Source organism: Lepidochelys olivacea (genome assembly GCF_965140295.1).
Source record: "Lepidochelys olivacea isolate rLepOli2 genome assembly, chromosome: 2".
Taxonomy (NCBI): domain Eukaryota; kingdom Metazoa; phylum Chordata; order Testudines; family Cheloniidae; genus Lepidochelys; species Lepidochelys olivacea.
The window spans coordinates 113,968,312-113,995,146 of NC_140412.1; the positions used below are offsets into that span (position 1 = coordinate 113,968,312).

Here is a 26,835-nt window from a genome sequence, read left to right on the forward strand (position 1 = left end):
TTTTCATGCTTAAATTACAGGTTTCAGAGTAGTAGCCGTGTTAGTCTGTATTCGCAAAAAGAAAATCTTTATGCTTAAATTAGTTTCACAGCTTCTGTATTCATTCAAACTACTGATATAACCTGTTACCATAGGTCAAGGCCAAATCAGATACATTTTAGTCTGTTGAAAAATCACCCTTATTTGACCATAATTATTTTTTTGGAGTCAATATTATTTATCTGATCAATGCATGAAATGAAAGATTGTACCAGATCATTCAGAGTCATCATTGTGTACCACATCCAGTCTCCACGGAGAAGTTCTAATGTGCAGATGTTTATTCACAGAGCATGATGATTCTTACAGAGAGACTGATGGGTTAATCTATTGTCAGTCTGACCACCACTCATAAAAATGAATGGGTAGGTACTCCCCAGCCTATCTACACATAACTCTCACGGTCATCAATGGGTGTACTGCATGGCAGTAGACAGATAAACACCAAACATATCATTGTCTTCAATTTCTATTTCTTGAAGAGGTGAGCATTTTTTATGGAAACTGGTGGATTTTTTATTTTTATCCTTCAACAGATATTTTATTAACATACTATTAGATATCTATATCTAACAGTACTGGCTATCACAGTGACCATATTTGACCAAACAGATCCCTACTGTAACTCTATCAAAATCAGTGGATTTATACAAGGGTTCAATCTGGTCAAATGTATTTGCCTTGGGAGATTATATTGGAAGGTGATATAATTCACTGGCTTTGTGCATATAAAATAGCGAGTGGTGATGCTCTCTAGTGGCTGCAGATACCAATATCAATGCTATGAAATTTCTTCTTTAGCTCAAGTAGTAGAGGCCTGCATTTTTGGAGCTGACAGACCAGAGTTTCTAGTCCTAGCACCCAATGTAGTCAATGTATATACACATAGGTCCTGGCTCTGTGCCCCTGGGAATCTTTGAGTCGTGAATAAGATACTGTACTGCTCAAAATGAGCAAGGGTAGCAGAAGCTGATCACTAATCATATCTGTTGTGTGAAACATGCATCTCCTGTACAATGGGAGCCACAGATCTGATAGCATGTGTACGTACATACTACCTTTTTACCATAAATCTCTCCACTGGCAGCAGACTTAGAAAACAGAAATTCAGTAAATAAAGCAAATGCTTACCAACCTGTAATCTAGAGCACTGTGAACGATATCATTATTAAAAATAGGCTGACATTCATGTAGTACGTTTTATATAGAGATCCCAAAATGCTGATTCATAGATTTACAAACTACTATATATACACAGTTCAGGGATTACATCCCCCTACTGCTGAAACACTTGCTGCCTTCTCTAGCGCGGAAGATTTCCACACAGCAAATCAACAACATAACACTATAACCAGTTGAAACTATACTAGGAATTTTAGGTAAGCAGAATGTAATTACCCAAGTTAACATATAACATTTTTTCATGCCCAGGGGAAAAAAAAAAAAGGGGGAGCTATTTTGTCTAATTGAAACAGTTGAATGGTTAAAGCACAAGGCTGTACCAAGCTGTGCTACAAACTAGTTTGATCTCGGCCAGGGCCCGTCTACAATACACATTTTACTATTTCACTCTATAGTTGTCTGGCATATACATCTATGTTCTAACCCTTTATCTTGTCCATAGTGTGAATTCAGGAATCGGAGTATAGCATAGTGCTACAGTCTAAATCACTGTATTAAGACTTAGGCTGTCACACAGCTCTATAAACATATTGTCCTCCAAAAACTGCCAACACAAATACCCCTAACCATGTTCTGGCACAGCTAGACTTGTGGCAGAAATGAACCCACAAACTCTGTGCCTCAATGTCCCCACCGGAAAAAATAGGAATACTAATGCCTACCTCACAGACGCATTAGGAAGCTCAATTAACATTTGCATTCTTAGGAAGGAAAGGATTACAGAAGAGCAACAGGTTGTTATGCATTTCATAGCCTCTAAAAATAGTGATTATGGACATATTGCCCTCCTTACCTCCTAACCAATGCTTGTGCTTACATGTTTTCTTTCCAATCTAAAATGTTAATTCCACCTAATCCCTTCTTTCAGTCTGAAAGTTGCTATATTATATTTCAGCATACCTGTATAACAGAGAATAACCAAACACAACAAGAGCAAGCCTTTTCCCCCCAAACCCCTGGTTTTGGGCTTGCCCACTTTGCATATATATGTGCACAAGGATTTCTTGTAATAGCTACCACATGGTGGGACAATTCAATTATTCTTTTCATATGTCAGTAACTGGATCAAAGGGGGAAAATCAACAGAGAAGATCAAAGTCCCTCTCTCAGCTTTTTCTAGCTCTCTCCCTCGTTTGCAACAGAGGGTGCTCAGGAAGGTAACTCCTAGGCTTTTTAGGTCTTCTAAATTAACTTTTTTGGGTTCCTTAAACAATCACGAGCTGTGGACCTGCAGTGATCACATGTCTCAATTGCAGCAGGATTTGCAAGTGAATCCCCCCTAGTCTGCAAATCCCAGATACCTCACTGATTTTCAGAAGAGCTTGTGATCTCTCATTCACACACTGGCTTTTGGGCATACACATGCTCCTGCTATCATCAACCATGTCTAACGAACACAACCCAAACAATATATATAGATCTATATTACCAGTTCTTTGAGAAAGAAGAATATCCAGGAACAAACATATGGTTTATGCTTTTGCCTACCTGTTAGAGATCACAAAGCTGCTTTCACACTTCCTGCCTCTCTCTCTGCAACAGCTATGCCTTCTGAAACTGAGCAACAGTCTCTTTAAGTGTTGTGGTCTGAAAATACACCCCCCCCCCCATACAGCCTTACAGTGCCAGACAGCCCCTTCTCCTTCTGATTCAATTAGTAGAAACAAGTTACAATTCACTGGCCAACTCACATGTGAAAGGGAGATAGAGAGTTCAGAATAATCAATCCAATTACAGTCCTGCAAACAGCACCAAGGCATTTATGTGATAATAAAAGGTTACATTCAGTTTGTACCTCTTCCTCCTCCCCCTTACGTTACCCATAAATATATCTTCTGCAGACCCCTGCCAGTTTACAGAGGTGTCAGCCGTTTACTCTCTCTTCTTCTATCTTACACAGTCACAGAAAAGTAATAATGAGTTTTAGATCACAGACTATTAGGAATGTGATTGCTTCTTACCTCCACAAGACAATGAATCCTAGCTCCTTGTTGAGGTCTCCAGTGAGCCACTCATTTTGTTCAACATCGGATGCACCCAGTTTTGAAGGCTGAGGTTGTTATTGAAGGGAACAGAAAACAAACCACAGGTCCAGCTAATACACCCTCCCCCGCCTCTGATCCCCACTCGTCCTCTCCCCATCAAATCCCTAAGCTTTGAACCAGATATACATGTGGCTGTTGCAGCAGTAGACAATTTCAAATGAAGTACTATGGAAATTCTATGCTATATACTTTTTGTTTTAAACACTATTTGTTGAGCTTTTTAACATGCAGCTTGTCTCCTTCTGCAGGGAATTACTCAGACAGCAAGTCATGTGACTCTCAGCAGCACAATTATATAATTCAAACTGTGCTAAGGCTATTCAGGGTTTTGATTTGGAAATCACACCCATGAAGAGAGAAACAAGCAAGAGCAGATGACATGGAGATCCATGCTCTCTCTAATCAGGAGCGTGTGTCTCTAGCATGCATGTTTATGTGAGTTTGCTGTTACACAGGACATCAAGGAGGGCTCTGCTGTAGTTCAACCTCCTTACCTGAATAAGAAGGGAGTCAAGTAGCACAAGGACGTCCGAAGGAGTAGCCAAACTGGCTACCAACCGTTCCTTTAGGGGAAAGGGCTCCAGGTATCAGAAGACATCACTTATGTATATGGGTTAACTACCTATATCGGGGGGCGGGAAAGTTCCAGTGACTATAATCTAGAGATAAGTCCTAGCTGTAAAATTCAGATGCAGATCTGGATCCAGGTAAGCCCTTCTCTAGGGTTAGGGCTGTTCCAATCCAAAGGGGTTGATTCAGGCATTTATACAAACAGGGATTAGTCATGAAAGTCAGATCCAGATCCACACTCCTCCAAAGGAAGTGTGTGAATCTGAGGTTTTGGATCAGGCCCTTCTCTACTATATAATACAATGGAAAATGTCACACAGAACATAGCCATATTACTCTATAACATGGAGCTACTTATAAACACAAATAAATATACCACAGAAACATTTGGCCTTTCTACAGATGGGTCAGGAACATTTAGAATCTGTGCTTTGGTTTGTCCCATTACAGTGACAGGCCTGGAGCAAAAATACGGATTTGGATTTGAACTTCTTCATAGTTTGGCCAGGAGGAATGGTGGATCTGAGCCAGTACTTTGGTTCAGACACAACTCAAGGTGCTGTCCTGCCAACAGGCCTGGTGTAAAGGAGAAAGCTGTCACTTCTGCCCTTCCACTGATGGTACCACTATGCTTGGACTACTTCATATGTTGCCCCATTTGACTGTTTGATGCCTTGTTTATTTCAACTGATTGATTGCTGGCCATTTATTTCCAAATGCTTTCAGCTAATGGGTTATACTATTTTATCTGTTCCTGGATTTACTTCATTGATTGACTTTTATCTATTTGATCTGACTAATGGATTACATTTTACTGATTCACAGACTGCCCTGCTTAATTTAATTTGTCCCTTTCTTTCTCCAGATCCTTTCATGGGATTCCCCCACAGTTCTCAAATCAAATTTATACTAATAAATAACAATAGTATATTATAATAATAATAAAATAATAATAATAATAAGCTCTTTAGCTTTGAATTCAAGGCCCTAGCTCCTACTTATTACTGTCATTAATTATTATTATTATTTGTACTGCAGTAGTGCCCCAGACAAGGACTGGAGCCCCGTTGTAGTAGGTGCTGTACAAACCCTTAGGTAAAAATCAGTTCCCTCATGTCTTTTCTTCATTTTCATCTCCAGGCTTTCTTCTCACCTGAAACACTCTCTTCTTACTAGATCCAGCTGGAGAACTCTCTCCTCCAAATCTTTCCTTAAACTGCACCATTCTGAAAGTTTATAAGCCATCATGTATCTTCATCCCCTGCTGAGAAGTTAGCTAATGAATGACTGAAAATCATAAAAACAAAATGCAACAAAAAAGTGGAATTACTGGGAATAAGGTGGATGTATAACCTCACCACTCACATTGCTGTTTTGTTCATTCTGAGCTGGTAGCATTTTCAATTGAGGGAGTTGGCTGTGCAACAAACTTCCAGAGAAGATCAGGTGAATCTATTCTAGAGTCTGATTATCTTTAAGAAACACTGCAACACTTCCCTCTTTACAAAAGCCTTTCCCCACCTTGAGAATAACACTCATGCCTCTTCCACCCAATAAATCCCTACCAAGCAAGAAAGAGAGGGGAATAAAAAAAAAAAAAGAATTAACAACAACAAATCTTACCCTAGGCAAAGCATTTACTCAGAGACCCCATGAAATTCACTAGAATCTTTGCTACTGCTTTTGTTTTACATGGAAGGTGCCTGAAGTGATAGGTGGCAGTATAACCCCCTAAGATTGATACACAGATAGATTTTACACCCACTTCGTGCAGGTGTAAATTACTGACAAAAGGTACAAGGCAGTGGGGAACCAGGTATTTTGTGTTCATCCCTGGCCCAATGACCATTCATTGTCATAGTGAATGACTATGACTTGCCACTGTGAATGACAGTGAGTAGTCACCAGGCCAGAGAAAGACAGCGAGAATGATGCTACATCCTTGTAGTTAGGATACGCATATCGTAGACCCAAGTTCAAGTCCCTGCTCCAATGACTATATAATTATTTATAAAAAACAAAACAGCTTCAAGAGGAGAGATGGAAACAACACCACACCAGAATCTCTCATAACCAAGTGGTTAGGGCAGTCCCTTGCAATGTGGCAGATGTAAGTTCAAATCATATTTCCACATGAGACAGAGATGGGGCGTGAACCTGGGTCTTCCACATTTCAGATGAGTGCCCTCACCACTGGGATGAAGCCTATAAGAGATATGGCCGCTGCACCATCTCCTCCTCTTTTGTAAATCTATTTTTCCTTTCCTTTTGTCAAAATGCCTAATGTTTTGTTTTGACATTACCACAAGGTTTCAATGTCTTTGGTTTGGTTGACACTATTTGACTAACTCAACATGAATTCACGAATAGTTTTGGTCAACCTGAACCTGCATTTTTTGATGAATAAACTATTCATGCAAAAAATTTTGCTCAGCTCTACTGTATACTGAAACCTTGCATCTTTCTTTACTGCACAGTGCAATTAAACTCATAGTGTCACAGCTAAATCAAGGCCACTTCACCTTGAATGGTCCCTTAGAACAGAGGTAATTATTTTTTGTCAAGGTCCAAATTTTTGGTCACGGTCCAGACTCCAGAGACAATAATATAAAAATAACAATAATGATAAAAGCATTCAAAAGTGTCTGGTGGTCTGTATTTGGCCCATGGGCTGCCTATTGACTACCCCACCTTAGAATATGTGCTAACTACTTTTATGCTAATCTATCTGTTCAACCTTGTATTTAGCTGCGAAACTCCGAGTACCTTTCCCAGACTGGGGGAAGAGCGCTGTGTTGCTCAGAAGCTTGTCTCTCTCACCAACAGAAGGTGGTCCAATGAAAAAGTCTTTTCATGCACATTTTAGATGGTCTGACACAACGTCAGCAGTTCAGTTTCATCTTAACAAGTATATTATCTATTACTCTATTAGATAGGGAAGCAGCTAGTCACAACTCAGAAGTTCTCATCTCAAACCTATTTTCAATGCCACACATTTATCTAAGTTGCTACTCTGGTTTGGGAGTGCAGGGGAGACTCTCTTGACAACACTCCACTGCTACAGAATAATTACACATTTTCTGTCATCAGCATTGACAAACCCAAATATTCAAAAATCATTAGATTGGTTTAAAAATCATGACATTTTAAAAACATAATAAATGTGAAGGCTATTTTATTTGCCTCCTGAATTTTGAGACTTTAGGTTGCACTTGAGTCACATTTTCTAACTTCAGTTTCCAACCGCAAGTGCTAGAAATGTATTTTAACATTCTCTGAGCCCTCAAAGGTGAGATTCTTACACAACCATCAGGAGCTAGAGCTTTAAGAAAAATGCAAAATATTGTGAGAGTCACAGTAAAATTGTGAGAGTTGGCAACACAGAATAGAGGAACTGGACATTTTAGACAACATTCATTCTTGGAGTGATGCCACTGGCTTTATTGAATTTAGCACACTGTGTCCCGACCAAGTGTCTATTCTTCCTGCAGCCTGGGGACAGATGTGAAAAGTAAAACCCACTTCATCAGAAACATGGAGGATGCTAAGTCTGATCAATGTGGACAGTAGACAAGAACACTAGTGTCAGTTACAATTTCTAACCAAGTTAACCATAGAGATCAATATTTTGCCTTAACTTCACTAGACTGTCTTTTTTAATGCTATACTTCAGTAAAACAAGCCAATTAAAATGTTACTCCATCTTCTTTCTATAAATAAATGATACTCTCCTTTTCTTCATGCAATCTGACAAGGTCTACTTCCAACTACCCTAGAAATAACAGGACAAATTAATTCCTGGAAAAACTTGAATGACACAAATGGAGTTACACTAAGATTGAATTTGATTCAATATCACAAAGCAATGAAGCACCTCTGAGGGTTGTTTAATGAGAGGGTTACATTTTCAGAAATGTGTGCCTAAGCTGAGCACACAAAATGGGTAACTAAGTATGCAGTTTGTTTCTACTGTAATTCCATGTATAACTTACCCACGAGGCCAATGTAATTGTATGTTTTGCACATACAACTTAGATGTACTTAAAAAAAAAAAAACCTATAGGCCTCAGCATATAGATTTTTAAGATGTCATTATACTGTTTAAAAATTTCACCACACAAAGATGAATCATTGCACTCCTTTAGGCATGTTAACAGCCATAATAATACTTCACACTAATACAGCCCTTTTCATTTTCAAAGCACCTAACACTCAGTAACCAGTTAATCCTCACAACACTCTTTTGAGGCACATGGGTATTATTATTCCCACTTTACAGATAAGCAAAATGAGGTGGAATGGTTAAGTGTCTTGGCCAAAGTCACAAAGGCAAAAAGTCAACAAGTAGTGATCATAGCTCAGAAGTCCTAGCTCCAAATCTTGGGGTCATTATTAACTCTTTATATAAAGAGATCCCACTCTAAAAGTTCATTCCTGTTCTAGCAATATATGGCTCTTTAGATATTTAGTTCTTCAGGGCAGGGAATCTCTCCTATTCTCTGTTTGTACTGTGCCTAGCACACTGGACCCCATTCACAATTGGCTCCTTGGCACTATTGTAATAGAAATAATATAATAAATATTTCTCATGTTACATAAGTACAAATGACTATTCATCTGAAAAATTCAGACTGGAAGGATATTATTCTTTCTTGCACTATTCTCCAGTTTTAAAAGTTTCAGTCATCCACTCAGGGAATGGACACTACCACATGACCTGCAGTCAATGAACTTGCTTAGACTAGGGATGGATTTGGCCCATGACTTGTGCATGTGTGTTTCTGTACAAGAACACACAGAACACATGCCTAACCATATGTCAAGCACTGTCAAATCCAGTACAAATACCTCATCAGACTTTAAAACCACATGATTATCCATTTTAGGACAAATTCTTCATCCTTTCCAATGGGGATGGAGGGACTCACATGCATCAGAATCAGAGTCATTCTGCTGTCTGGTGGGGAAAGGGAAGACTTTGAGAAGGCTGTGCAGGGAATAAGCATCTTGGATGTATCATGGGGCTATGTGGAGGTAGAGCTGCTTGATTCACCACTACATGTATCCATTTCCAAATGGCATGGAGCACGGAGGCTGCAGCCTCAGGGCTAGAGAGATGACAGTGAAGCAACTCCAGGTTTATAAAGAAGGATTCCTTCCTTTATTCCCATGGAGACCTCCAGTGCCCAGACTAGTTATGCTGTCTAGTTGCTGGGAACCAGATTTTCCCCTTTATGGGTCCACTGCTTTAGCCTGGTATCTTTAGTGAGTAAGCTTCTTTATCCCTAAGTAGAATCTCTGAGCTGCTTAACTAAAGCTCTTTGTAAGGAGAGGAAGTTAGAGAAAATCCACATAACGCTAAAAACGAATAAACATAGACCAGCATAGACTATGCTAAACATAGACTAGCTTGTTCTTCTCTTCTATCATGGAAGTCCTGTGATAGCATATGTAAAAAATCCTAGGTCAAATCCTTCTTGCCGTACTCCAGTAAATAGTCTCATTAAGTCTGGGACTATGCAAGGGACTAAGGTGTGCAGGACTTGACTTCTTGTGAGGTCAGTACGAACTGTCAAAGACAACTAAAGCAGAGAGTATATAGATTGTCTACCATGACTAAAACAGCGTCTGATTTGAAATGGATCTTAGGTCCCAGGGTCACCTGAAGCGTAGTGAACACGTTAGCCTCAGTGGCTTCTGCAAAGGGACTGAAACAGAAAGATAACTCAAATCCTTTTAAAATAGTTCATCACATTCTCAACTGAAGGGCTTTTTCCCTGTTTGTTTGATAGACAACAGGAAAAGGGAATTTTGTATAAGGAACTAGAGAGTACAATTCCAGTTCTCTATAGTTAGCAAAAACATGCTTTTACCCATAAAACAGTTTGGTACTAAACAACGGCTCCTCTGTGTGAGACTGCTGATGGAAATGAGCAGCAGGGGAGATGAAGGGATGGGGAAAAAGGAGAACCCAAGAGGAGGAGGTAAAAAAGAATTAAAATGTGTATGTGTATGTTCTGAAAATCGATTGTATTTTCAATTAAGGATATTTAAAATAGAATTAAGGGTGAGGTGAAGCAGCTCAGAGAATTAAATTAGATGGCGATGACAATGATAAGTAAAGTTTTTAATATCAGAGGGGTAGCCGTGTTAGTCTAGATCTGTAAAAGCGGCAAAGACTCCTGTGGCACCTTATAGGCTAACAGACGTATTGGAGCATAAGCTTTCGTGGGTGACTACCAAAAGGAGGCTGCCAGACAATTCTCCAATACCAAATTCTACAGGCCACTTTCCTCAGATCCCACTGAGGAATACACTAAGAAACTGTACCATTTACTCAGGACACTCCCTACACTAACACAGGAACAAATCAACATACCCTTAGAGCCCTGACCAGGGTTATTCTATCTACTACCCAAGATCCACAAACCTGGAAATCCTGGACGCCCCATCAACTTGGGCATTGGCACTCTCACTGAGGGACTGTCCGGACATGTGGACTCTCTACTCAGACCCTACGCCACCAGCACTCCCAGCTATCTCTGTGACACCACTGATTTCCTGAGAAAACTACAATGCATTGGTGATCTTCCAGAAAACACCATCCTAGGCACCATGGATGTAGCGGCTCTCTACATGAACATCCCACACACAGATGGAATACAAGCTGCCAGGAACAGTATCCCTGATGATGCCACAGCACACCTGTTTGCTGAGCTCTGTGACTTTATCCTCATGCACAATTATTTCAAATTTGGTGACCATATATACCTCCAGAGCAGTGGCACTGCTATGGACACCCGCATGGCCCCACAATATGCTAACATTTTTATGGTTGACCTGGAACAACGCTTCCTCAGCAATCGTCCACTCACGCCCCTTCTCTACCTATGCTACATTGATGACGTCTTCATCATCTGGACCCATGGGAAGGAAACCCTGGAAGAATTCCACCATGATTTCAATAGCTTCCACCTCACCATCAACCTCAGCCTGGACCAATCTACATGGGAGGTCCACTTCCTAGACACCACGGTGCAAATAAGTGACTACCCATTAACACCACCCTATACCGAAAACCCACCGACCGCTATGCCTACCTTCATGCCTCCAGCTTCCATCCCGGACACACCACATGATCCATTGTCTACAGCCAAGCACTGAGGTACAACTGCATTTGCTCCAACCCCTCAGACAGAGACCAACATCTACAAGATCTTCACTAAGCATTCTCAAAACTACGATACCCACATGAGGAAATAAGGAAACAGATCAACAGAGCCAGATGTGTACCCAGAAGCCTCCTGCTGCAAGACAAGCCCAAGAAAGAAACCAACAGAACTCCACTGGCCATCACATACAGTCCTCAGCTAAAACCTCTCCCACGCATCATCAGTGATCTTCAATGCATTCCGGACAACGATCCCTCACTTTCACAGGCCTTGGGAGGCAGGCCAGTCCTCACCCACAGACAACCCGCCAACATGAAGCATATTCTCACCAGCAACTACATACCACACCATAGTAACTCTAACTCAGGAACCAATCCATGAAACAAACCTCGATGCCAACTCTGCCCACATATCTAGATGCCACATATCTGCCCACATGTCACATACCGGTGACACCATCACAGGATCTAACCAGATCAGCCACACCATCACCGGTTCATTCACCGGCATGTCCACCAATGTAATATACGCCATCATGTACCAGCAATGCCCCTCTGCTATGTACATTGGCCAAACTGGACAGTCCCTAAATAAAAGGATAACTGGACACAAATCAGATATTAGGAATGGCAATATACAAAAACCTGAAGGAGAACACTTCAACCTCCCTAGGCACACAATAGCAGATTTAAAGGTAGCCATCCTGCAGAAAAAAAATGTCAGGACCAGACTTCAAAGAGAAACTGCTGAGCTTCAGTTCATTTGCAAATTTGACACCATCAGCTCAGGATTAAACAAAGACTGTGAATGGCTAGCCAACCACAAAAGCAGTTTCTCCTCCCTGGGTGTTCACACCTCAACTGCTAGAAGAGGGCCTCATCCTCCCTGACTGAACTAACCTCGTTATCCCTAGCCTGATTCTTGCTTGCATATTTATACCTGCCTTTGGAAATTTCCACTACATGCATCCGACGAAGTGTACCACAGTGTACCAAAATCATCCCTGATGTAACTCCATTGAGGTCAATAGGCCCCCCAGGCAAAACCAGTGAACACATAAACTGCATGTCAAGGCAGAGTATGGCCCCATATGATAGAGAATGAGCTCATACCAGAGGGCTTAGAAAACCGCAGAGATGACTTTGAACTCCACTCAGGAAAATACTTCAACATGTTTTTAAATCCACCTCTATTCAGGACAGCACATAAGCATGTGCTGAACTTTAATCATCGGCTTAAGTCTCCTTGATGTCAATGGGAGTCAAGTGTGTGCCTCGAGTTAAGCATGTGCTTATGTGCTATCCTGAACAAAGAGCGTTTCCTACATTGAATCTTTAGAGGCAGAGTTGTAGGCACCTGGGATGTCAGCTTTTCCATTGTGAATATCACAAGAGAAAGGGAGTTATGTGGGTACAGCAGAAAGAACCATTAGAAAAAGATGAGGTGAAAGAAGGCCTCATCCAAACAGCTCAACTCTTGTGTTCTTGTAGAACAGGAACCTCTCCAGGGACATCCAGATTGCTGGCCAGAAATATTTTTGCAAGCTTTTCAGTATTCCTGGGGGTAAAGCCTTGAACACAAACTCCTTTTTCCAGTACCAAAATATAGCAATCACTGACAGGAGAAAAATGACTGTGGTACATGTGACATCTACGAAAGAGTCAATTTGGAAAGCCAGTTTCCAGAAGTGTCCTGCTTTTGGAATAGGTTCAGCCAATAAAAGTTTGTTCAAATGTTGCAGTGCTTTTAACTTGCCTGTCATTGCCTCATTTTTTTGGGGTGGGGGTGGGTGGATCACAAGTGATAGTCCTAAACTTGAATGCTGGCTTTGACACAATTTGTGGAAGTTTGGGTTTAAATCAAGATCTAATTCCATGGCTTGGGCCTATTCCTAATTGTCCATCAATAGCCTGCTGGAGAAAGATATGTGGGTGGATTTCTAGATTAAGCCAGAATGTCGTCGTTCCATCCTGCTCAGCTGGTTTGAATTTAGTGCAGAGGAATCTAGATCTTAATAAACTTCTTGACTTACACTGAAGAACACATCAACTAATGAGCATTTCAGATTGTTTTCAGGATCATGCACATACCACCCACGAAAACATATTGAAGTGTCCGTTATAAATGATTTCCACTGTGTTAAATATAACACAGGCAGAAGAAACCTGAGGCTTGACTCTTCATACTATGCTGATCAAAAGTGTCCCCAGATAATGAGCCTTCCTACATGTCCTTCTCCCTGTGATCATTAGACCAATCATAATGTCATTTTTGTGAAGGGAGTAAACAAGAAACATGGGGAAGTGTTAACCCACTCTAAACAAAGCATAGCCCACAAGCATTGATGTGTGCAATGAAATCTTCAGTGCAACATGGTCATAGGAGCATAAGAAAGGGTGAAAGTAAAGAAAAAACCCTACCATCTGATAATAGTAAATCCACAGAAAACACGAGGAAGCGTGTGACTATGGGACTAACCTGAAAACTGTGAGAAGGGGATGAGCTCTTTGCCACCCAATTTATTGCCAGGTATTTTTGTAACTACCCATTATTGCTGATGCATTAGTAAATACCATTGTAGGTACCATTTTGCTAGGCTTATATTTAGGTTTGGGAGGATTCGATTTTTAATCAGTAAATGTAGGTAAACATCAATTTCCCTGTATGCATACAAACCAATGAAAAAATATTTCTGCTTTAATGTTTGAGAAAGAATGGAATGCATTATTCAAGCATGTCCACAGAATTTAAGAGCAAACCTATTCACACTGCTGATAAGTACCAATTGGAAGAACACATGCAAGCATTTCCCTAGTAACTACGAAATCCTGACTCATTCAAAGAAGTCATTCCAGCATAATGTAATACAGTTGGAGCAACCTGCACTGAGATGATAAAATTCTTTACAAGGGAAATCACTCTCCCAGCACCTCCCCTGTATTTGTGAACTTCTTTAAAGGCACTTCTCTGGAGTCAGTACCATTCCTGGAAACCCATTGGACATACAGAAGCTAAGGTGCCTTTTTGTTCTGCTCCAGCATATTTTCATTCAGAATCAAACCCTTTGGTCCACAGCCTTTTGAGGAGGCACCTTCAGGCTTTGAAGCTATGTGTACCATTGTGAAACATTGTCTAAAGCAATCCAGTCGCCCTTATCTGCTTTGTACACTTGTACAGCACACAATCCACAGTCTTCTTCTGCGACTCTTTTGAAGCCTTTATTGCTCTAGCAACAGCAGGCCTCCACTCATCACATCAATGATCACCCCATGAATAGGATGGCATTTGGAAAACATTGAAGTCTGCTGGACTATCTGATGCACAGACCACACCATTTTGTCCATAAATCTGTCCAGCAATACAGCAAGCCCTTTCCTTTCTTGGAATTCCAGAAACCAGGACACTTTCACTCCTCTGCTCTCAAACACAAAAGCAGTAGATACTGCTTCTAGTTTGAATTTTTTTAATTTTTCCATTGTTCCTACTTTGATTTTAAATTAAACCTCAAATATAAAAAATAAACTGTCCCATTAAAATACAGAGATGATTTCTCATATGCCATAAAATTAAGGACTACAAATGCAAACAATTCTCAAACTATCACTAGCAGGAGAAAATATCACACTTCCACAGCAACTGCTAATATCATCTGATGGTCATCTTCATAGCGGGATGGCTTATGGAATCAAAAGTATTAACGACATAGGGAAGAAAAAAGCAAAGAAAGCAAGCAAAGAAAAAAACAGGCATTGAGCTACTCAAAACTCATTTTTAAAATCTGTACTGAGAAACAATATGCAGTGGTTGTTTGGTTTCCCCACAGGTTGCTTGTCTGTGATCAAAACAATTTTGCGATAAGTTTCTTGCCTTCTTCGAATGCCTGATCTTAAATTCCTTCAGAAGGGCTAGAACAGAAGGAGGCCAGGTCCTCAGTTGCTGTAAAATGGCAGCTTCCTTGAGTCCAGCGAAGCTTGCCAATTTACACAGTAGAGAATCTGGCCCAGGATGTTACATAAAAATCAACAGCATACTCCACTTGAGGGGAGAACAGTGCAATTACCTATTCACCAAGGGCTTGATTCTGCCATCCTTACTCAATGGGGCTAACCGTTCAATGTAAGAGTGACAGAATCTCATTCCTAAAGGTCACCCCAGAAGAGTGGTCAAAACTGTTGTCTAACTCTAGGAATTGATTTGTGTCAGATGAGGTGTAAGTGTTTCAATGTCTTACATGCAGTTCATACCTGGTGGATAAAACCAATAACGTTCATGGACACAGAGCTTCTTTCTAGTAAGGAAAAACATCTGATATCCACGTTCTGCAGGAAAATTATTGTAAGCTGCTGTGTTTCAGACCATTACTGTAGAATACTATAGCATTGTTGTTTTTAAAATAAAGGATGATTACAGAAATTCAGGTTGCAAAGACAATGTGAAGTTTTATGACTCAAGGGAATTTCCCCCACGCCCCCCCGACAGAGTATCTATGAAAAACATGAGTGTCCTTGTTTTGGGGGCCATTAGGAAGTTAGGAATATTGACTATGTAACAATTACAACTGTGTGTGTACTTGGGGGAACGCCCACCAGACAGTAGGCAATCAGCCTCAGTGGGCCATTAGGAAGAACAATAAGACTTGGAAGATAGTAATCTCCAGTCTTCCTGAAAAGCTCCCAGGGTTGCTGCTTTGACACTACAGGGTCAGGTGATCATGTTACATGGTACTAGATCCCCATCTTAGGCTTTCAGTGTTTTTCCATTAAGTGGGGGTGAGGAGGTCAGGCTGGGAAACAAAAGATTCCTGCCTTATGTAAATTATATTTAAGGCTGGGTAATAAGGGAATCAAGGCTCTTCTCCAGTGCCTCCCCATCCAAGAAGGAAGATTGCAAAAAACACCTGAGTGGAAAGGCAGCGGCTGAGTGCAGGCTGAGACAGGGATCCAGTCTGTGAAGAGAAATAACTGGAACTCTAAGCAACAGAAACTCTACACTTAGGGTGAGAAATTACATTTTGTAACCTGTTTTTTGAATGTATTAAGCTTAGTTTGCATGTTTTGTTTTATTTGCTCAGTAATCTGCTTTGTTCTGTTTGCTATCCCTTATCATCACTTAAAATTTACCTTTTGTAGTTAATAAACTTATTTCTTGTTTATTTCAAAACCCAGTGAAGGGCCAAAATCCATTTCCTGTGTATGTAAAATCCTGACCACAGGCTCTGTCAGCAACTTTTCACATAAGCCCAAAGTCCAAAGCTTGGTTTGAGCGGGGGGCCTAGTCCACCCTGAACAATATTGGCTAAGAGAAGATGAACAAACAAGAGACAACCTTGTTTTTTGCTAAGATAAGCATAGTCAGCAGAACTCCAGATGAAGAGCGGTAATTGGTGTTCTTATCAGAAGTTACAGACATACCAAAGTATTGAAAGGGGCCTCCATGTCCACTTTCGTGCAGGAAGAAGATAGCAAATACCCTCCCCACATACCAGCCTAGGGTTCATGGAGAGGCCCAAACTTGTCAGTATGAGAAATGACATCCTCCCTTCCACAGATGCACCCCCCACCCCCAATGCCAATGTTAGCTTTTAGGAACACAATGGGGCACCCTGAAAAGAATTTCTATTGCCACGTACTTTTCAATGTCTTTTTGCTTTAACCCCCAGGAATGTACCTGCTGGACAACTGGGAGAGCTGCCTCATTCCTATGGACCCCAATCAGAATTCAACATATATATTTTATAATTATACACTTTATACATTGTTTTAGGGAAAACACCTCTGTACTAACAAGTATCAGGAGGTAGCTGTGTTAGTCTGTATCCACAAAAATAACAAGGAGTCTGGTGGCACCTTAAAGACTACAGATTTATTTGGTCATAAGCTTTTGTGGGTAAAAAACTGCTTCTTCAGGTGCAAGATCCTTGTTGTTTGTGTACTAACAGTATGTTGTATGTTAACCTGAAACCTTGGGAGAGCCATTATGTAATCTTTTAGACTATTGGTTTATTGTGCTTATCATGTCTTGCTGCAAAAACCTATCCAGGGATTCAGGACCTACCATGCCGTCGCTTCCTTCTGCCCATGGATAACCTATATAATCTATTGTAATCAATTGCTTGGCAGTGTCTCTGAGCCTAATAAGCAAAGTGACATTCCGCTAGCTCTGTGCACAATAAGCCCACGTGCTTCAATCTACACGGTGTCCATTTTGTTCCTTCATCCAGTTTGTGCAATTCATATCAGGGAGGAGGGGCAAAAAGCTGTGCATACCCCCCTCTACATTGAGGGAGGGGGTGAATTTTTATGAGCTTGCACTGTGCAGATCTCTCTATACAGCGCAAAACAATATTATTTTGGATTTATACCCTAAAAGAGATGTAGTGCTGGCCATTCCTCTAGCTAAGTCCTCCCACACAGAGCTGATTTCAGTCTGTGTCTGCAGCTGGGTGTGGCCTTACCTGTGTGTGTGCGCTAGAGAAGGCTTCAGATCCTAGCACAGGGAGAGCTCAGTGAGAGCCCAGAACATCAGGTGGCACCCTGAAAGGGGGGATCCAACCTTTCACAGCGGGTTTGTCAGGGCCTGTTTTGGGTGCTGCTTTGTGTCTAGGGGAAAGCTTAGAATCACGGGAGGAGAGTGGCAGGGATGGGTAAAAATTACATTCTGACAGAACTATTTGGCCAGCAACAAAGCAGAGCTGACAGAAGAAGTGATGAAATTAGAGTGAAAGAAGAGCAGAAATATTCATGCTTTTGGGAAACTATATTTGTCAGTTCACACCTCCTTACCCTTACCTGTGACTGTGGCAGTCTAGGTGCCAGCTCATGCCAAAGCCCCAGGTCTCACTGAATGCTTACAAATGCATAGTTGGAAGCCAGGCCAATTCACTTGTGTACTAGTATAAATCAAAGTGATTGTTAAATGTTGAAGAGTGTTCAAAAATATTTGGTGTTCAAACTTCATGAAAACTAGTGGTATGTTACACACATTGTTTTCACGTATCTGTATTCCAAACATTTACATTGCGTATGCCCCTGTAACTGAATAACCTATCAAATGAGAAAGACGCCTCGTGGAATGCAAATGAAGAACTTTAACAGAAAAGTGCTAATTTCAAAGGAAGTAGTTGTGTGTGATGATCAGAGGTCACAGACTCTAAATGCATTCCTCACTCTCTGACCTCCAAGGAAAAGCCCAAGTGGGTAGTGACACAGTCTATTTGTTTTCTGTGAGTATGGATTCAGGGAAAGATCCTTCATCTCTCAACTCTTCATCTCTCATATAGAGGAGGGTATCAGGTGCAAAGTGGAGAGCCTCTGAGATAATCTGGGTACCCTGAAAAGACTTTTGCAAAACTGGTCGTTTATTATGTCACTGTCACCATTTGGAATTACAAACTGTGACTCACCTGCTTTAGCCTCTCAATAACTCTCATTTCTTTTTCTTAGCTAATAAACCTTTCATTTGTTTACTATAGAATTGGCTACCAGCGTTGTCTTTGGTGTAAGACCGAGGATACCAATTGATTGGGGTAAGTGACTGTGTCTTGCGACAGGGAGCAACCTGATGTGGTGTGATTTTTGGTGCAAGTAACTTTTTATCACAAAGTCTGGTTTGTCTGGGTAGCAAGATAGACTGGAGAATCTAAGGGGACTGTCTGGGACTCCATGGTAAGACAGGAATTCTCATTTGTTACTGGCTTGGTGAAATCTAGTTATAGAACACATCACTAGTTTGGGTTGCCCTGTTTTCTCACAGTCTGCCCCAAGGTAGGCACTCCAGACAACATGACACACCCTTCTTAAAAAACTTTCATTGGAAGGCAGATGCCAGACTCCACACAATAGGGGCTACCTCCTTACCCATGCCAACATAAGGATCCTCCCTCCTTCACTGCCAACATCAGTTCAGAATTTATACATTTCAAAATTCATATTCTTGTGATAAAAGAGAACAGATCACTTTGTTACTAATAAAACACAGGGCTAGATTTCTTAACACCAGAAGAGGTGCAGCTATCACAATGGTTTCTAATAACTGTGACAGAATGTATAGTAAAGTTAGCATAACATAGTATTACCTGGAATTTAAATAATTCCATAAGACCAGAACATTTTCTCTCTCTTGTCACTGAGATAAAAAAAAAAGAGATTAAAGCAAAAACACATCCAAGAGACGGTCAGATTTTGTGCTGTGCTTCTAAGAGGCATGGTACTGGACTTGTAGCCCAGGGCGATGAGGGGAGAGGTGAAGATGGCTTTTTGCAACCTTGGCACCCTCCCAATCCAGGGCTGTTCTGGGGGCTGGAGAGGCCCATGGCATAAATTAGACAGCACTGGGGGCCTATCTGAGTTACATCAGCCTCCCTGGACTATCTGGAATCTCTGCAGAGTTCTGTGCCATGGCCTTATCCCTGCCACGCCATTCCTGCCCCAAGCTCCATCCCCTGTGCAAGGGCTTGCAAAGGGTTCCTTGGGAGGCAGCCCAATGGCTGTTTTTTACATCCCTGTGCCTGGGAAAATCCTCCCGCAGCCAGATAACAGGGACCATTTATGCAGCTTCAGCCCTCATAGCTGATGCAAAGCAGGAGGATCTAACCTGAAAGATTTAGGTTTTATACCGGAAATGTGTGCTATTTTTATTTATATATATATATATATATATTTGAAATTAGCCCCCAAATCAAAATGTAACAAATATATAGCACCTGTCATTCTGAAGGGTTTTATATAATTTAGGCCCCATCTGCAAGCCTCATGCCTGAGGAATAGAAGTTACTCAACATGAGCAAAGAGATATCAGAATTGGTCATATCTCTCTGTCTATGGAGTACACTAGAGTGTGCTGAAAGCAAGGTTATGTGCAGAAAGGTAATGCTGTTTTGTGGAGAATTTCCATATTTCAAAGCGTGGTTTTGTTCTGATTTGGAATGGAAACCAAAATGTTCCAAATTCTCGGTGACGGGCAAAGCCATGGGATCTGTGACTCTGGGGCAGTCTTCCTGGTCCAGCACCATAGCTCTAGAAGCTGTGAGGTCTCCTTGACCAGTGCTTCTCAACCAGGGGTTTGTGTACCCATGGGAGTACTCAGAAGTTTTCCAGGGTACATCAATTCATCTAGATAATTGCCTAGTTTGACAACAAGCTACATAAAAAGCAACAGTGAAGTCAGTACAAACTAAAATTTCATACAGACAATGACTTGTTTATATTGCTCTATATGCTATACACTGAAATGTAAGTACAATATTTATATTACAGGAACCATGAGTCTAGGAGCTGGGGAGTCAGTGCTCCCAGGACTTCCAGGCTCCTCAGCCCATCTGGCAAGCTGCTGAGCAGCCTCGGAACTTAGGAACAAGGGTTTTGATGTTCTCAGGTCCCTGTGAGCACATTCCATTGGACAATTTCTGACCAGCTCTAATATAAAGGTTTCATAGCGATGAGTCTGGGATGGCTGCATTGCTCATGTGATTGTAGCTGATCACCCCAAACACAAATGCCAGTAAAACATTTAGACTACACGACATCACCAAGTATTATGCAATCCATATATATTTTACAGAAAAGCTATTTTAGAAACATTTTAGAGAGAGTTTTTTTTTAAAACAATTACTTATCCTATTTTAGGTAAATAGGAGAAAAATAATTAACAAAATGTTAGAAACATCTAAAAATTCCCTATAATAACTTTCCATACATTAAAATGTTGTGGTTTTCAGATCTGACATCTCAGATCTGAAAGGCTAGAAGCAAATGCTGCAAATTACAGTGGAGAGCTGTGAACCTTGATATCAGCCGAGAAGAGTTGATAGATATCCGACCTTAAATCTGTCACTGTTTAAGACAGCATGATCTAGCAGAAGGGAAACTGGACTGGAAGTAAGGAAACCTAGATTCTATTCTCAACTCCATCAGAGATGAGCTGGGTGACTTTGTATAAATCACTTACCCTGTCTGTGCCTATATTTCTCTTCTCGCTCAGTAACAATCTTCTCTATTTAGATTGCAAGTTCTTTGGGGCAGGCACTGTGTTTGTACAAAACCTAGCCCAAGTGGCCCCAGTGTTGGTTGGAGCAGCTGAACACTGCTGTAACACTGCTATTGCTAACAGTAAAGATTGAAAGTTGCCAGTCCAATGTAATTTTGAAAGGCAATGCCTTATTTCAGGTAAAGAAGGAAACATTTCTCTGGTAGGCAGATTAAAAAATAATGGCGACTATGCTCAGAAGTTAGGAACAGAAATAATGGCAGGAGAAGATGACATGGACATTTATATTGCTAACAAGGCTATCCAGAGTTATAACAGAAAATATTAAAGAAAATATTTATTTATTTTAAATAAAATAAAACCATATGCTTTAGAGTTTAGGCCATTTTCTAGTTGTGACTAGAGACTTCCCTGAGGGGCAGATTACCTCTGCCTACTGTGGGGTTTCCTCGCACCTTCCTCTGAACAGGGCCAGGTTAAGGGAATCATGTGAGTACATCAGAATCTCAGCTTTCATGTAAAAAAAGAAATGCACATTTCTAGCCTTTATGGCTAAGGAGTAAAACTTGAAAATATGACCCAAATATGTAACCAATAAATTGAAGTCTGTCTGAGTCTTCAGACAGTCTGAAATGATAGCTGAGAGGTGTGAACTTCCGCACACACCTCAATAGGGCATTAGTTCCGTGATCCTCTGCTCTAGGGGCCCCCACAAACACCATTGCAGCTCAGGGCTGTGTCTGTAGCAGATGAAGAAGAGTGGAGTGGGCCTTGCCCACTCATCCCAAGAGATATAATCCAGTTCCTAGGGAAAATACTGGGAGAAGGAAATGCCATGCTGTCACCCCCCTGCTTCTCTTGGAGGGAAGCCCTTGCTGATACCATTTCAAGTGGCCTGCAGGGCCCCAGCTTTGGGGTGGGGCCATGGGAGGATCTCATGTCATTGTGTGCATAGGTCCCAGATTGCCTTAATATGGCTTTGCCTCTGAAGCATCTGGTGTTGGCCATTGTTGGAGACAGGACACTGCACAAGATGAACTGCTGGTCTGATCTGGTATGTCAGCTCTTACAGTAATATGAATCAACAGTCAGAACTTAGGTGAAGCTGCCAAAGTGGCATGATAAATATAATTTAATCATAGGTTCTGCAATTTATAACCTTGTCACAATGAGGATTCCAGCAGCAGGGGTGGGTGGCTGGGTGGATAGGGGGAATATCAGCTCGGTGTATGGGCCCAGCCACACCCTGTGTTGGTAGATGGGAGGGTGCATGGTATAGCCATTGCTATGGCAGCTCTGCACCTTCAAGGATCTCCCTACAGACTGGAATCCTCCAGAGGCTAGACCTTCTGGGATTCGGGCAGCTTTGCACCACAGTAACAGCCCAATGCAGACTTAACACACTAGAGAATCTAGCCTGATATCTGTTCCCTTTGTTTTGTGTAGAAGGTGATGAAGGCTGTTATTTTTCTCTTACTTTCCTTCACATCTAATCAGAAATCACAACATAGCAACAGGATTTTTTGTTTTTGTTTTCTTTCTAAATTGATCAAAGCTATTTAGTACAAATGGATTTTGAAAGAGATTAAGAGGTCTTTAGTTTTCTGGGATAAGAGCTGCTCAGCAGGAAGAAGATACAAGAGTATAAACTAACTGTTTCAGTGGAAAGGACCAGGAAAAACGTATTAAAAACTCAAGATTGCTTGTTCAGCCGCTCTAACTTGATTTCATTTTGACTTGATTTCATTTTGACCGATACACTCCTGGTTGGCATGTGTGTGCCTTGTGTATAGTTATAACACACACTCGTTAGGAAAGTCATGATAAACACACTACAGTTGCTTTGACCATAGGGATATAACCACAGACTCCTGGCCACTTTGCTAATAATAATAGCACCACTTATCAGCTAAGGTTACCAGCTGGTAGAGAGATACCCATTAGCTCCTTTTTCCTGTTAGCTGTGCCAAATGTAAGTATATAATGTGACTTTTAGTATGACCACTTAATTTTAGGTTTTATAAACTGGTTCATAGAATTTGCTTTACATTGAACCTTGGGTCCAAGTGTATCAGCTTAGGAGAAGCATTTCGGAAAATTTAAAAAGTAAATAAATACATTTTTGCTCTTATAAACCACAAGACATCATTAAGAACATCCCCATTGATTAATACCTGCACATACATTTTGATTGCAACAGTTTAAAGTGAAATCCTTGGTTAGATATAATGGTCTAATATTAACTATTCCTTTAATTGTACTCCCTCCAGCTCTGATCTTGTAAAGAGTTCAATGGGACCATACACAGGTGAGTAAAGTTACTCATATGCTTAGATCTTTGCAGACTTGGCCCCTTATAAAATTCAATTCCTAGCAGATGTACTAACAATCTCTGTTTTAATGAATATCCAAAAAGTACCATAAACAAACAAAAACCTATTTTTATGGAAACTGTGATGATAAATGGTTTTTAATAAAGGAAACTGAATTATTTTTATGTTGAATTTCTTCCTCACTTGCCAAAATGGTATAAATGCAATTAAGATATATGTTTCCTGTGGGTATACTAGCAGTCTGCCAACATGTTAGCATGTGCTGGAATAAATATGTTACCTATATTATTGAATCTCAGAGAAGATCCATTATCACATGAACAATGCAACCTGATCATACTAAGTCAGTTACTCATATATGAGTTTCTTGTAAGTAAAATGCACTGGGTTTTTTTTACATGAATACAAATTTCTAAAATTAATAGATATTACAATTTTTGGAAAGTAATAAAAATAGAAATGATACAACATCCAGCTATTTTCAAGACAAAAATATTAATGAGGCTAAAAAAGGTATTGAATTAATTAATTCACATTTGTTACAGCCTATTGTATACATGGTTTAAGGAATTAAAAAGGACTTTCAGTATTTCAGTCTTTTTTCCTCATAGAATCATAGAAATGCAGGGCTGGAAGGGATCCTGAGAAGTCAAGTTTAGTCTCCAATGCTGAGGCAGGACCAAATAAATGTAGATGATTCCTGACAGGTGATTGTCCAACCTGTTCTTAAAAACCTACAGTGGTGGGGTGACACAATCTCCCTTGGAAGCCTATTCCAGAGCTGAACTACCCGTCTAGTTAGAAATCTTTTCCTGATATCTAACCTAAATCTCCCTTGCTGCAGATTAAGCCTATTACTTTTTGTCCTACGTTCAGTGAACATGCAGAACAATTGATCAATATGTCCTCTTTAAAACAGCCTTTAGCCTATTTAAAGATGTATCAGGACTCTACTCCCCCCCCAACCCCGACTTCTTTTCTCAAGAGTAAATATGCCCAGTTTTTTAGAACTTTTCCTCATAGGCCAGGTTTTCTAAACCTTTTAGCATTTTGTTGCTCTCCTCTGGACTCTTTCTGATTTGTCCACATCCTTCCTAAATTGTGATGCCCAGAATTGGATGCAGAATTCAGCTGGGGCCTCTCCAGTGCTGAGTTAGAGCAGGACAATTACCTTCCATGTCTTACATACAACACTCCTGTTACAACACTCCAGAACGATAATAGTCTTTTTCACAACTGCATCCCATTGTTGACTCATGTTCAATTTATCTTTTGTAACTCCCAGATCGTTTTACCTAAGGCTAATTCAGAGTATAGAATTATCTGTATATGTGCTCTGTCAGCTGCAGCCACCTCCTTCACTTCTGTTTACTTTGTATGGCTAGAAGGCAGAGAGGGGGGTTGAGAGTGGAGGATGCCTGTTCTGAGCCTGGAGGGTTGTAAGTTGTGGACAGGGAGGTGTTCTAGGCTGTGGGGTGTCAGGGTAGGAGAGAATTCAGAAGTGAGGTGGGGATTCTGAGCTGAGAAATTAGGTAGGAAGAAGAGGGGTTCTCATTCTGATCAATAGGGTTTTGGAGTTAGCAGGGGTGGGTCAGAGGGAGCTAAGGGGGCTTGGAAAGGTTGAGTGAAGGGGGACTGGAGTCAATTAGTGAAGGTGTGTGTAGAAAATAGAGGTGGAAAAGTAAGAGCTAGATTGAAGGGAGAAACAAGGTGAGATCAGTGAAGTAGTGACAGAGTGACAAACATTTTTTCCCACCTTGCCTGTTTAGTCACAGCGTTGCAGTCTGAAAGGAGGAGTGGCGAGGTGAGAGAGACAAGAGGGAAGCCATTTTGATTCCAACTTCTCTGATCACCAGCCAACCCACTTCCCTGTGACACCTTGAACTACTGGGGCCAAGTTTATCCAATGAAAATATGACCAACCTGCAGAGGAGGCAGAGGGCAGCTGGCTACATGTACCCCACTAGTCATTTTGGGCATGAGCAGCCCGTGGATTTAGTCAATTAGTTTATTTAGCCAAATGTGTTGGAGAAGGACAATCTAGTGATTTACTATGGCAAGCACAAGCTTCAAAAATTACATTGCTGTTTATAGAAATGGTGTGGTCGTGAGGGTATTTTAAACCAGATTCAAGTTTTCGGGGAGGGGTGGGAAGATAAGAAAAAATAATGCTTAGAGCAGATCTTTTTGTTGTATGATATTGTACATGGCTTAACGTCACAGAATGCTGGGAATAGATATTCCTTTTGCATATTGGAAAACAGAACATTTCTAAGTGATTTTTAAAAACGTTTCAGAAACAGTTTGACATTGGTTTATCACTTAAAGACTTGATTCACTGCAGTCAATGGAAAAATTACATTAAACTTCAATTGGGAGGCTCTAAAACATGATGGAAATAGGAAATGTGATCCAGTGGTGAAGCACAAAACTGGTTGCTAGGACACCTGCATTCTGTTCCCATCACAAACTTGCACAAGTAACATACCTTATCTGTGCCTCAGTTTACCCATTTGTAAAATAGAAATCAGAGTACTTATTTCACTTAGGGTTGCCAACTCTGACTGAAGCTATTCCGGGAGATTTTTTTCCCTACATGAAGTAATGTCATTTTCTTAAAATATCCTATTAAAATCTCCCAGATTACTTTCAATAGTCACCGAGAGATTCCGGAAGACTCAGGCCAATCCTGGAGGGCTGGCAACCCTAATTTCACTGAAGTGTTGAAAGGCTTAATTCATTATTACTACAGCATGTTTTTCATATGATAGGAGAAATATAAGAACACAGGAAAAAACAATTTATTCTTATGATTTTGGGGAAATAATATCTCTTCCTATATTTTAATTATCCAGTGAATATTGGTAGCATTATTATAAAGGTGCCGATACTGGTTTTCAGTTGGAGTTTTACATGTGAGGAAGGGCTGCAGGATCAGGCCCTTAATATTTTGTCTATTTTGGGTCATAGTGAAGTTAACTAAGGGTGAAATTTACCCTCCTGAGCATGGTTTAAGTCCCAATCAAAACAGGACTTACGTGGTACATGATTCTTGTTTGCCCTTCCACCTGCACAGGCTGAATTTCACCCTAAATTAATGTTAGAAGCATTATTTTTGTGGTAGTGTGAGTGGACAGAGAGAAGGATACTTGTAAAGAGATCAGGAAATCTAAATTCACTTTGGCCCCACGCCTGAAAACAGTTACACATGTGCATAAAATTATATTCACATACAGGGCTGATGAAAGGGTGAGGGGGAGACAATTGTAATGGGGCCTTGAATTTAAGTCCCCCACAAAACATCTATAATGTGTGTAAATAAAGTGAATGGGAAGGGGTGGTGTCCCACGGAACATGATGTACTGGGTCCCAAATTTTTCTTTGTGGGCGTGCTTCCATATATAGTCCCTTTGATATCAACCTACTTGTGTGTGTAGAGTTAAGCGCTTGTGTAAGTGCTTGCAGCACGGAGGCCAATGCTTTCGAATCTGCAAACTAATGCCTGTCATT

General features: G+C 40.7%; 1 protein-coding gene across 7 annotated transcripts in view; it reads right to left on the minus strand.

Moving 5' to 3' along the window:
* PHACTR1 (phosphatase and actin regulator 1) overlaps positions 1 to 26,835 on the minus strand; it is a 430,561-nt gene that overhangs the window by 243,537 nt on the left and 160,189 nt on the right. Inside the window, exons 1-2 of one of the 7 annotated variants that reach the window (XM_084619603.1) lie at positions 3,183 to 3,225; positions 2,710 to 2,778 (exon numbers count right to left, since the gene is read on the minus strand). The exons of 3 other annotated variants lie outside the window; for them this stretch is intronic. The gene's annotated coding sequence lies outside the window, so the exon portion shown is untranslated. Of the gene's footprint in view, positions 1 to 2,709; positions 2,790 to 2,912; positions 2,959 to 3,182; positions 3,253 to 26,835 lie in introns of those variants that run through there. 3 more of the 7 variants (XM_084619605.1, XM_084619604.1, XM_084619602.1) reach the window with 3 other exon arrangements.